The following is a 12,538-nucleotide window of genomic DNA, read 5'->3' as shown; positions in this document are numbered from 1 at the left end:
ACATTCCTAGCAGCGGTGGGAAACCTGTGCCAAATTCCCTAGGACGGGGCAGCCTTGGATATCTGTTCAGGTACTTCCTGTGGCAATAAGAACGTCTTAAAAAGCAAATACCAACAGTGGAAAACAAGCATTTGAAAACTAAAGTAAAAATTCAGTCTTGTGTAGGAAAATAACTGGGAAAGGGAAGGAAAAAAAGGCAGAAAGACACCAGAAGAATTCTGTGTAGTTTGTTGGACTTTGTATTTTTCTGGTCGTGATTCACATCACATCACTTGAGTTGTTCAAATGCCACAGGAGCAAGAAGGGGATTGAGGCTGCCGCGTTTTGTCCTTGCCAGGCACCGGTGTAAAGGTGTGTGAGGTGATCTCACGTGGTGCTGCCTGATCTCTGCTTGGCATCAGCTGCAGTTAGAAATGCCCAGTGTGCAAGATCTATGTATACAAATGCATGTGTGCTAGGAATCCTTTTTGTTGATAAAAGCCCTGATTATTAAGTTCTTCTATTGCAAATCAGACAATTCTTAATAGTTATCAGATGCTACTAATTCTTCTACCAGAAAGTAACTTAAGTACAAAAGAGAATAAAAATCAATTTAAATTTGTTTTCCTCTTTACTGATTTCAATTTTGATTGGAATAAGCTATTTAAATAATGGTGAAGAATTTTTCTTCTTTTACACTGTAGGGACAGTAGTTGCCATATGGTAGGCCCCGGTTCTGGCTCCTGACAGATCCATTAGGAAGCGAAACCACACAGCTGAGGTTTAGGAGGTTGTTCTTTTCTTTTTTGAAGGGGACTTCCCACTGTAGCTGTAGCACACAGAACTAAGCCCTTTCTCTGCTAACTGTGTGTCTTTGGGAGCAGGAAGAAACTTGATGCACCAGGAGTGAGGACTCCTTCAGGTACTTTGCAGAGGAGTTCAGAGTTGCTGACGCTGCCGGGAGCTTGTGTGAAATGCCTGCTTTCCTGGAGGCAGCTCCTTGCCTGACTTGTTTATTTTTCTGAGCACTGCTTCGATCTCCTACAAACATGAGTTCTTGAGACGAATTTGTTTCTGCAATAAAGCCACACAGGCCGGAGGAGTTCCAGGGTTTGGTGCGTGTGTATCATACGTAACGTGCCCAAAGAGCTTCGCGGCATGTTGCCGCAGTGTGAGTCTAAAAGCTTTGCCTGGTGACTTGACAGATTATTTCTCACCTCAAGAGGCTGTACTTGAAATATTGTGTCCCTTCAGGGAGTAATTATAAATAGCAAGGACTTGAATGAGCACCTTCTTAATCTTCCATCTTTGACTTAATATTTTCCCTTCTTATCAACTCCCGGCCACTTGCTTTGAAATTTGACCGATACCTTTATGTGATTAATACATCAAACAGGTAAATTAGAGCCGTTTTGGCTCGGAGTAGAAATTTGAACAGATTGGAAAAAATGAATAGACATTTCTTTTTCCAAACTGTTGATTTCAAAGTATCGTACTGGAAAATTTATGTGTTCTTCCCCATTGTCATTCTTCCAACATATGCGAGATATTCAGTAACATGAATTTTTCTAACTAAGGTCTTGACTGCCATTTTTCAAGATAGCTGCTTTCTCTTTATTTCATGACAGTAGAAGTGCTGATGAAAACTACTTTAGTCATAAGCCTTTTTTTGAATGTGGTGGATGTGAACGGAGTTGATGGGTCTAAGATTCTGTCACCAGGATCCTGACTGCCTTCATTGCTGGATTGGCCAGCAAAACAAAAAAAAATCTGAGATTGGGATCTTATTAAGTATTCAAGCATCCTTGTGTTCTCCCCCGTCCCAACATTAAAACCATTCAAGCTTTAAGTTACGTATCTGAGATTCAGTAGTTTTGTTTCTGGATCGAAGCACATTGGCAGAGCAGTGTGGAAGGCGTTTGTCATTCCACAGAATGTGCTGCACAATTACGGACATTAATCCTGCATGCACTTTTCAGAACAAAATTGAATTGTATGTTCTGTCCCTGAGAAGATGGCTTCCTTTTAGATCCATAGCACGCTGAAATTAAAGTCTGCTGAGAATATAAATGAGGTCTTGTTTCAACTTCATGACTTTCCTGCAGGCACTAGTAGACCAGATACAAGGCACGGAAGTGCTCTTCTTTTTGAAAATCAGCAAATCTAACAAAAGAAGTGGAGAAAGTCTGATGAAAGCTAAGTGGCTTTGTAACTTAGTCTAGCGTGTTTTGCATGTTTTTGCCCTGGATGTTTCCCTACAAACCCACATCAGGTTTGTAGGTGACAGCTGAGCACCTGTGCTCTCATGGGGAGAACTGTCCTTCAGCTCTTTATTTGCTTACATTTCAGTGCACCGTTTGCCTCTTGTTGTTTGGGTTTGGTCTCTAGATTTGAAAGCTGCTGCCAGATATTGGACACAACCGTCTTAGCAAGAGCGTTCTGTGCTGTGAGCGCACCGAGCCACATCAAGGGAAGCAGGTTGCGTATTCTGGTTAATCCACTATTTTAGCTAGCGGCCACATCCATTTGCATGTTCCTCCGCAGCGTGGCAGTCATTTCTTATCTTCTTAGGAGCCTACTTCACTAGTTTTTGCATTTACTGGTAGAACATGGCTCTTGGAGATGAACTGTGCTGTGGGAACACTCCATGATAGAAGCGTTTGTGGAAGAAGGAAGCGTGGCAGGATTTCCCTCATTTCCCAGCAGGTAGTTCCCATCATGCTGTGGCTTTTCCTGTACAGAGTGCGTTTGCACCTCCAGATCTCAGGTGCTGCTGGGTTTGTTGGTGCCTCCCTGTTCACGCAAATCTGATGCTGTGAAGGTAGAAGACCTCAGTGATGTATCAGTACATTCCCAAGGTTTTGTGGTTTTTCTTTATGTGGCAGATAAATGTGATGTTTCATTATGCTTTCTGCAGTCTTATTATATTTTTAAAATGACATGGTGGCTTTTTGGTTTTTTTGGTAGGTTTTTTTTTTAATCTCTGAGAAAGATGAAGTGAGTTACCAGCATCACATTTAGCCTGGGCTTTTGATGTTTTATGTGCTCCTTCTCTGCTGTGCTGTAAAAGCCCGGGGTTGCTGGCCCTGAAGGGTCGTATAGCCCTCCCATTCATTGCTTCCCATGTGTGGGATACTGGTTAGAAAGTCTGGGCATTATGTAGAGGGAGCAGTCGGTGTGTTATTGTTTCTTGAGTTACCTTATTTGGTCCAAGGTTGATGAATCAGATGAGATTGCAGTGATGCATCTGGTGACTACCCTTTGTTCAGGTAAAAGAAATAGGAGGAAGTGCTATGATGATGACACTGGATGGATATTTGAAGATGAAAAGAGGGTTGTCAGAACATCTCTGACAACATTGAGAATGACTGAGATATTGACCAGAAGTCTTGAGAAAAGCATTCTGAAATTTGCCCAGATTCAACAGGTAGGGTCATATTTCATGTGAATGGACACTTGTGCCAAAATAGCAATCCTTAGAAAGCAGTAGGGCAACTGCCTTACCCTGATGGAGGACAAGACGTGAGGCATACACATCTCAATGGGGTTTGCCTTTTAGAAACATAACCACTGGCCTACAGAAAGCAGCAGCTGCTCAAAACACAAGATCTTTTTTTCCAAGAACTTGCATATAAGCCAGTCTTGATGGTTTTTTTTCCCCCAAATTGTTTCCACTTAAGTATTTTTTCTAATATCAGCAAAATGCAATAGTCTGTAAAGGTACGTAAAAACTTCTAGGGAAAGTTAAAGATACATTTGTGCCACATTAAAAAATGTTTCACCTCAAGTCCAGAATCACAGAATCGTAAACCATAGATGATCCTTGTGGGTCCCTTCCAACTCAGGATGTTCTGTGATGAACTCCAGTGCGCGACTCGCACCACGGCTTCTGTTTGGCACTGAGCACTGATTGCAGCAGCTGAGACCTGCTGGTCCTGGAGCAGCTCAAGAGCAAGTATGCAGAGTGCAGGGGTGGTAGTCTCACTCCCCCCACGTTGGTTTTACTACTTAAGGATATTTGCATGAGAATGAAATCTGGTTCTTTGGCACTCATCTGCTCCTGCTGTTTATTCTTCGCTTGAGGTTATTGTCTCAGTTTGTGACAACCTAATTGGTTTCTGTGGAGAAGATTATGATATTGACTTATATATGAGTTCAGGTGAGGAGCAATCAGAGCTAGCAGTTCGGAGTAGAAAGTACTCTCTGTTTGCATGCAGTTCTCACTGAGGCTAGTTCAGCGGTTCAATTAAGGATGTTATTTATTACTTATATCACACACATTACATCACGCAGGGCTGCGGTGTGGACGCAGTTACACCAGTACAGGCGTGGCTAGGGTCGGTGCTCCTGTTTTCTAAGCTGCTGTGAACTGTGCCAGGACTGTCAGATGTGCACTGCTAGAACTGCTCACACACGGGTTGCTCGCTGTTTGCTGTAATTTAGTGTTCTCTGGTGTAGACAAGCTAAAAGGATCATGCTGGAAAATGCTCTTTTAATAGTTCTTTCCTTGTATTAAATATATCTGTGAATGGTTAGCTGCTCTTGTACAAGATGAGATTTTCAGGGAGCAATTACAATCAGAAAAGTTCATTTTATTGTGTTGTTCCCCCTCTCTCCCCGACTCCCAATTTGCTAGTTTATATCCTATCCTATGTGATTTCTTTTTTAAATGTCAGCTCTACAAAGTTTACCCAGCATCTGAAAATCACTCTGCGATCTTGGTGTGCGCGTCCCCCTGCTCATAATGAGGCCTGCTCATAGAATCACAGAATCATAGAATCACAGCATGGTTGGGGTGGAGGGGACCTCAAATCCCCCAGCCCCACCCCTTCCATGGCCTGGCTGCCCCTCCAGCTCCGGCTGCCCAGGGCCCATCCATGGCCTCAGGCACCTGCAGGGATGGGGCACCCACAGCTCTGGGCAGCAATGCCCGAGCATTGCAGCTCATTTGCCTCTTGTGTTGCTGGAAGAGGCAGAGTGGAGCAGACTCTCCGGGTGGCTGAGGAGCGTGGCTCGGCGCATTGTGCTGGTGGGCCAACACAGGTATTGTGAGTGACAGGACATGTCGCGGGTGAAGGGAGTAGGATGAACTATGTCAGAATGTAATCTGCTGTGAATTATATTTCACCATGGAGGATTGGCCTTGGGGGGGTGTTCCAGGTTGGTTTTTTTCCCCCATCTGGGGTCAGCCCATGGGCAGGTGTGGGACCGGGCATCCTCATGTTGGCTGTTCCAGAAGCACCAAGGCTGCTGCAAGTGTGTTGTTTACTCTTGCTTCCTATCTTCAAGCTCTCCTTTGTAGGCCGCTAGCAAGACCTGCATCCCCCCTTTCCTCTCCTCCAGAAAACATTGGATTCTGCTCTAACCTTGTGATTCGGAAAGCCAAGGCCTTAGGCACATGCCTTTCATGCCTCGGCTTTCATCTGCTCCAGCTCTGCCTTGTGTGCAAACACAATGGAGGGAGAGAAACCCGAGGAGACGCTGAGCTCACTGAGGGACGGCTGCAAGCGAATGCCTGGCTCCTGGCATCGTGGGACAGCACCATCGCTTCCCATAATGCGTTGGTTGGCAGGAGGACAGCAGTGCAAACGCGAAATGGAGATTTAACGTGTTCACAACGAGGAAGGGACATCATTACGTGATGCACTTGGCTTTATCAGCCGCTGCCTGTCGATGTGTTAAAGTTTGGCTGAACTTTGTTACGTAGAGCAGGGCCACGAGGCAGGGCCGAGGCACAGGGCAGCGTCGTGCTGCCGCCTGCTCTGCATGTTTGTTTGTGAGGCCACGTGGTGACTGGGGAACGGAGCTGGAACACATTTGGCAGAAATCCTGATGCAAAGACCATTAGGTCTGCTGCTTTATGGCTTCTTGGTTGCTCAGCACATGCAAATATTTCATCTCATGTTTTAATTCGACGGTGTGGGTGTAGGAGCTAGAGGCAAAATCCTAACAACTTGAATGGAATCGGGATTTCCCCTGAAAGCAAGGCCCATAAATCCAATGGGAAATTTAATTCTCAGCGCTCCCCTTCAGGCCTGGCCGCCCCGACCCTTCGCGCTGAGCTGCCCGGGGTCTGGGCTCCGGCGCTGGGGCGGTTGTCTCAGCCCCCGGCGCGGGGCTGGGCAGCGGTGCGGGCCGAGCAGCACGCGTTCCCCGGAGCTGGGGTCCGTGGCGGCCCGGCGGCAGCAGGCTCCCAGGCCGCGTACAGCCCGGCTCCTTTGTCTCCGCGCTCCGGCCCGGCCCACCCGCAGGCCCCGCCGCCCGCTCCGCGCCGATCTCCGCCCGCGGGCGCTCGGGCCCGGCCGGGCTCGGGGCTCGGGGTCGCTGCCCGGCGCTGCCCCACCGAGCGGCCGCGCTGTCCCCGCTGTCCTCGCGGAACGGCTTTGTGCGAGCGGGCCGCGATTGGCCGCGCCGCCAGGGCCAGCCCCTTCCTGGCTGCCTGGCATGAATATGCACGGCCCCCTTCCTCCTCCTCCTCCTCCTGCATGTGTGTGTGTGTGCGGGGAGCGGGGCTCCGCCAGCAGCGCCGCTCCAGCCATGTCAGCTCGGCTCCGCCTGGGCCCACCATGAGCCATGGCCATGTCTGCGAGCGCCGACGAGGAGGACTACGAGTCGGAACCGGAGCCCGAACCGGGGCCGGGGCCCGAGCCGGGGCCGGAGCAGGTCCGGGGCGGGCGGCGAAGTTTGGAGCGGGAAGGGAGGGGAGGAGGCCGGGCCGGGCCGGCAGCGGGGCCGGGAACAATGTGGGGCCGGCAGCGGGCCCGGCTCGGCCCGGCCCGGGGAGAGCGGAGGCGCCGCCGCGGCCCCGGGCGTGTCCGCGGCCCCCGGGGGGGAGCGGGGCCGGGCCGGGCAGCCCTCAGGGCCCCGCGGGGCGGGAGGGGCGGGGGGGCGCCGCGGTGGGGTGTAGGTCGGGTTTTGTAGCGAGCTTTCTTGGAGGGCTGCGGGACTTCGGGCTCTGACGCCGGGTCCGGGCGCCTCGTGCTGGGCCGGGTCGTGGGCAGGATCGTGCTCGGGGATGAGGGGTGTGGAGCGGAGCAGAGGATGCGTGTTAAAATGGAAAGAGAACTTTTATTGCTGCTCGTGGGGTTCATTTTCTGAAGGTTTTCCTTTCTCTTTAGGAGAAGGAGAATAAACTTTCTGGATTTATGGAGTAATCTGTGAAAAATAATCCAGAACATATGTTCTAGATTGAGTAGTTTACTCTCTAGGAGCTACCTGAGCAATTGAAAATGCACTAGGAATGGGATTAAACATGTGCGTGCAGTTTAACTGAGAACTCTGGTTTTTTGTTCATAATTCAAGGTGTTTTGCTCCTTCAGATAGTCTCATCGTTTCCTTCTAGAGACAAGTTTGCACATAGGCCGGGTGCTCCATCTGTTCCCCAGACCCCACCTCGCTCCTAGCGCTTCGCTTTGCATTGCCCCAGGAGATCAGGGCTGGAAGTTTGGCTGTGGTGTGCCCAGGGCACGGATCCGGTGTAGACACAGAGAGATGGAGCTGTGCGGTGATATCAGCTCGGACCGGGCCGGGTCATGGGGAGTCACTTCACTGAGGCTCCACTGCATTCCGTGGGTGGTGTGAGCACACGGGTTCCTTCGCTGCTCAGCTCCCAGTCCCTGCCCTTCCTCAAAGTTTGTCCTTTACTAGGCCTCTTCCATTTGCTTCCCAATTCTGATACGATTCCTGTATAGCTTTTTAAAGAGCTCCCGGGTCGGGGAGCGGTTTAGCCTCAGCTGTGTTGCACTAGTGGTGAAATCACTGTGGAAGGTGCAAGTTCTTTCTGGAGGAATTTGGGAGGTTGGTTGTGTCGCAGGATTCTTTGTTTCATCCCAAGCTTGAGGCTTGGTAGAATTTTATATCTAACAGTATAACAAAAATTAATGCGAGATAGTGGAGAGCCTTCCTGTGGAATTCCTGAACTTAAATTACAGCAGTGTGACCTGTGTAGCAAAGCCTTGTGCAGCACTTTTCTTTCTCTTTATTTAAAACAGTCTCGGTGGTGCAGACCCAAGTGTGGCTCCAGCCGAGTTTTCATATGAGCCTGCTTTAACATGTGCAGTTATTGTGTCTTCTGCCCAGGACCGTGGCTGTTGCTCTGCGGTGACGTGCCAGGTGTGTAGCAGGTGGAACACTCCAGCTCCGCAGGTGTAGCTCAGCAGCACAGCGTTGGCGTGTGGGTAGGAGCCCTGGTGTTGTCGCTCCTGGTTTCTTCCAACTTCCACCTTCAGCTTCTCCTTTTCCCGTAGTCCATGGCTAAGCTGAGAAGGTCAGGACTCATGTTTCGCAGCACGGGTGTGGATAGGATTTACTGCGCTGCAGACAGCAGCAGCAGCGGGTTGGGAGCGCGAGGGCTGGGGCACATGCCCTGACCTGCTGCGCTGCTCAGGGTGGGACACAACACGGTTTGTGACAGTGACAGTTCCTCTAGTGGAGCTGTGTGCGCAAACAGAGTGAGAAGAGTGTTTCCAGGCGGCAGTGGTGGAGTTTCTTCCAAGCAGCAAGAAGAGAAGCTGCGTTTGTGGAAGGTGCCCCGGGTCTCTACAGTTTGCTGGTGTCTTTCAGAGCTTCTACTTTGGATGCAGCTTATCTACAAAAGCATATTTTTGCTGATATATCTTATTCCATCCTCCAGGCCTAACTTCTACCTCCTCACCAGTGGAGGAAGATAAATGGGAGCACTTGCATCGGTGCTGAGGTGCAGGTTTATCACACCCATATCACAACGTAGCTCTGTTGGCAGAAAAGCTGCTGAGTGTCACTAATGCGCAGACAAACCTGCGAGGTACAAACTCTTCCACTGACTGATGGGAAGTGGTTCTGTTTCTTCAGCAGTGGAGCTCTGTGTGGTGACCTAGTGGTGGTCCTTGAGAGCTACAGGAGAAGACAAGAAGGGTTGTAGGTAGGAATCAGAGGGGATGGAACCATCTGGAGGAGCTTGGTCCTGTTTGGGGGGGGCTGGGAATGGAGAAGTTATGTTGCTTTCCCCTGCCCTGATGCTTGTGGTTTACTGGTGGGCTGGGACACCTCCAGCAATGCAGGAACATGTGGGTGATGTGACCATCCCCTCCAGGGAAAACTGGAAATCTCTTTTGGGCAGGTAGCTGTAGTCAAACACATTAAATCCATGGTGTTGGCTGGCACTCTTCAGTTTTACAGTTTTTAAGGATGTTATTGACATCGACCTGATTTTTGCTGTCTTAAACTAGCTTCCTTCTTACCACCATTGAATTCCTGCAGTCATATCATCCTGTTCTTCCGTCAGTCTCTTAGTAGGAATTCTGTAATTTGTTGAAGAGATTGAAGGGCTTCATGCTGAAGAGTTGTTGGCTGACCTGTGCTTGTCTAGGGAGCAGAGAGCCTCATCCTCCAGAGCTTCCCCCTCATTTGAGTAAAAAAAAAAAAAGCTTCTGCCCACCTCTGATGTGAGGAGAGGGAAATAAATAATCGACTGCATTCCTTCTCTGTGGCACTTGGAGGTTTCTCCAGTGCCCCGTAGCCATCCAGTACCAGCCCATCGAGGTGATGTTCTAGCAGACAACAGTTAGGAATTGTGGGTTAATGTTGCTTTTTTCTGGGATTTGTTTATCAATTGTTAGGGGAAAAAAAATTGCCAGTAATTAAATGTATGTATCCTAATTCCATTAATACGGTTGCATTGGAATGCAGGCCATAAAAGGTCTAAGCACAGGGCCAGCACTCCTGGAGTCCCAGGTCCTCATCTGTTTTTTGGTGCTGATATTGTTGCATGGACTTGGTCTAACTGCACCAAATCGTCCTCATAGGAATCTGCCCATGTGTTACAACAGGAAATCATCCCTATCCTGCAGGTGGAAAGGATATACTTATGTGGCACAGCACCTTGAAGCAAGGAAAACTGCAGCTGTAAGATGTCTTTTCTTGGAGAGATTTATGCAGCAGATATGTAAGCTGTTTGGATCGTACTTGGTTAGGAAGTGAATTGCATCGGGATCTTGCAGCGCTGGCTGTTGGTGAGCCCTTCGGAAGGGGCTCTTCATGTGTCCCTGGATTTCTCTGGGAGCTGTGATACGGTGCTGCTGGCAGCAGTTGTGTTGCTGGAGTGAGACGTGCCCAGGCCAAGGCCACTTGCAGAAGAGCTTATTTCTGGGCTGTAGCATTTGTCAGCTGTGCTCTTGGAGCTTCCTGGACTGTCTCCTGGTGTCAGCAGACCTTCATCTATGTGAAGCTGCCTGGTGACAGCTCCAGCAGAGCCCCTCGGTGCTGGGATAGTAGTTGGGGAACATTGGCACCTACTTAGTGATGCTTTTAACTGCTGAGAGCTCTTCAAGTGTTGTCTCCAAAGGTTCTTTTGGTACTTTTTGCTAGCCTGGGATCTTTAAATTTATTCTTTGCAACTGTGAAGGTCAGAAATATGTTGCTGTAAATATCTAAGCTGTGATTCTGTTGCAATAAGTGCTGTGGTTCCCATAGTGCCTCTGCTGCCACTGACCCCAGTCTCAGTCCTGAGCAGATGCTCACAACTGCTGTGAGGGCGTTGAAGTACCTGTAAGCAAGCAACGAGAACTGGCAGCGTTTCCTTTTTGTTCAAAATAAGTTGAAAGTGTGATACCTGGTCTTACTCCCACATCTACACAGCTTTGTCCAAAGGCTCGAGTCACTGATAGCTGTTTTTCCCAGCAGTAGACCATCTGGAGCACAGTTCACATGGGGGTTGGAGCTCAGCACTTCTGAAAGATCAGTTTGCAAATCTGTCCCGTCCCTATCTGAAGAGTGAGAGGGTAATCCCAAATTCATTGCTGATAAACAGCTTTGTAGTTCTGAGTGCATTACATCTGGTGGCTGGGCAGCTGCCGCTCTCTGGCTGCTGTGGTAAACCAGCCTGGGGAGTTTTTACCATTGCCCGTTATTCACGGGGCAGTTCTGTGGCCTTGTCCTGGGAGGGCCCTGAATTGCTGTGCAGAGGTGGTAACAGCCACCAGGGAACTCTTCACCAGGTTACCTGCCGGGGCAGCTAGATTGTAAACCTGCAGTCTGAGCTGGAAATCCCACAGCATCTCTTCCCTAGCATTGACCTGGAATTCATCTGGCTGTCTGCCACATGCTAAATAAACCCCAAGTCGTGTTGGAGGCTCCTTCTTCCCCTTGAATCCCAGCCCCTTTCTGGGATAGCAACCCACAGGCCAGATTTCTACTGTTGATATCTGTAAGTGACCAAGTTAGAGCCCCTTGAAATTGGATACGAGTGGGAATTCCTGCAAGGCCCCTCCAGCCTCGCTGGCTGGGACATCCTGGGTTGGCTGGGAGCGAGCTGAGCAGCAGCTCACTCAGACCCAGCTGGGACAGTTGCTGGCATTTCCTAATGCCCAATGAAGAGGGCTGGGTAGGTTCATTACATAGAGTGAGCCAGAGATCTGCCTGCTTTCTGCTGCGTGGTGATTTATAAGGAAATCTGAGTTGTGCTTTGGCTTCAGACTTATTCTTATACCTTTGCCTTCCTGCTGCTTTATTTCGTTTTTATGTTTTAATCAGGATTCTCAAATTCCACATTCAAGCAGTGCCTTTTTACCACTTGCATCTTCCCAGTGTCCTAGTGCTTAAGATGCAATCTTCAAAATTAGGACTGGGCTCTTGGTACTGTGGCAGAACCAGGAGTTGCCTTTCGTCTGGGGAAGGTACCGAGTCTGAATTTTCCTTGAGAGAGATTGCATTTGGAAAAGCCCCTTCTGATGGCATCGTAACTGGTATTTGTTGCTTTAAAAAACATTAAATGTGTTTAGACCTAGTGGGAAGGAGTCAAGGACTCATGGAGTCATCTGCGTGCCGCTGATGGAGAGGAGCTGCCCGGGTTGTTGTGTGTATTTCAGTTTAACTTACTCCCTTTGGTTCGTTTTTCTCATTTCCTTTGCCAGTGGAGGCTCTAATAGAGACGGCGGAGGGGTGATTCATGCTGAGGAAGGAAATTATCTCTTATCTAGGTGCTAAGCCAGTCCTGCCAGCGCTGACTTTATCCTTGAGAGGCTGCGATGTTGGTCTAAAAGGCAAATATTTATTCTTCAGAGTGTCTGAAATTGATCTGAAATCTGTGTGTCTGGTGCAGTTTCCGATGGGAAGCTACACCTCGGTGTGTTCACATAGCACAGCGGGATCCAGCTTGTTCTGGAGGAGTGCAATTAAAACTTGTAGAAATCTGTGTAATGTTGGCGGCAGCTGAGCAGTTTTTTCTCCCACCTCGGTTACAGTGGGCAGGGTTACTGTATAGTAGGACACTTTGGGAAGCTTTCACAGTAGCAGACAGAATGTTTTCCTGGCCCTTTCTTTTAAAAGCTGCCGTGGAAATTCTGTGTGGCTTCCTGTGGTCCACCTCCTCCCACCTCAGTGATGGCCCAGAATGCAGCACAAACAGAAAGTGAAACTGTTCAGACCGTGCTTTGTGTGCTGAGATGTGCAGAAAGTGGGGAAGGTGCACCAGTACTAACAAAGATGAGCTGTGTGGTCCTGTTGTTGTCATCTTTATAGCGAAGGCTGTCAGTGGTAAGAATGAGCCAAGCCAGTTTGTGTGTAATTACCTTCAGACAATTAC

At 49.1% G+C, this 12,538-nt stretch overlaps 1 protein-coding gene across 23 annotated transcripts in view; it reads left to right on the top strand.

Annotated features, from left to right (window-relative positions):
- KDM2B (lysine demethylase 2B) overlaps positions 1 to 12,538 on the top strand; it is a 105,457-nt gene that overhangs the window by 75,085 nt on the left and 17,834 nt on the right. The window lies entirely within an intron of this gene.

This window comes from Numida meleagris, chromosome 14, assembly GCF_002078875.1.
Source record: "Numida meleagris isolate 19003 breed g44 Domestic line chromosome 14, NumMel1.0, whole genome shotgun sequence".
NCBI lineage: Eukaryota > Metazoa > Chordata > Aves > Galliformes > Numididae > Numida > Numida meleagris.
This window is presented reverse-complemented; position numbering and strand designations above follow the sequence as displayed.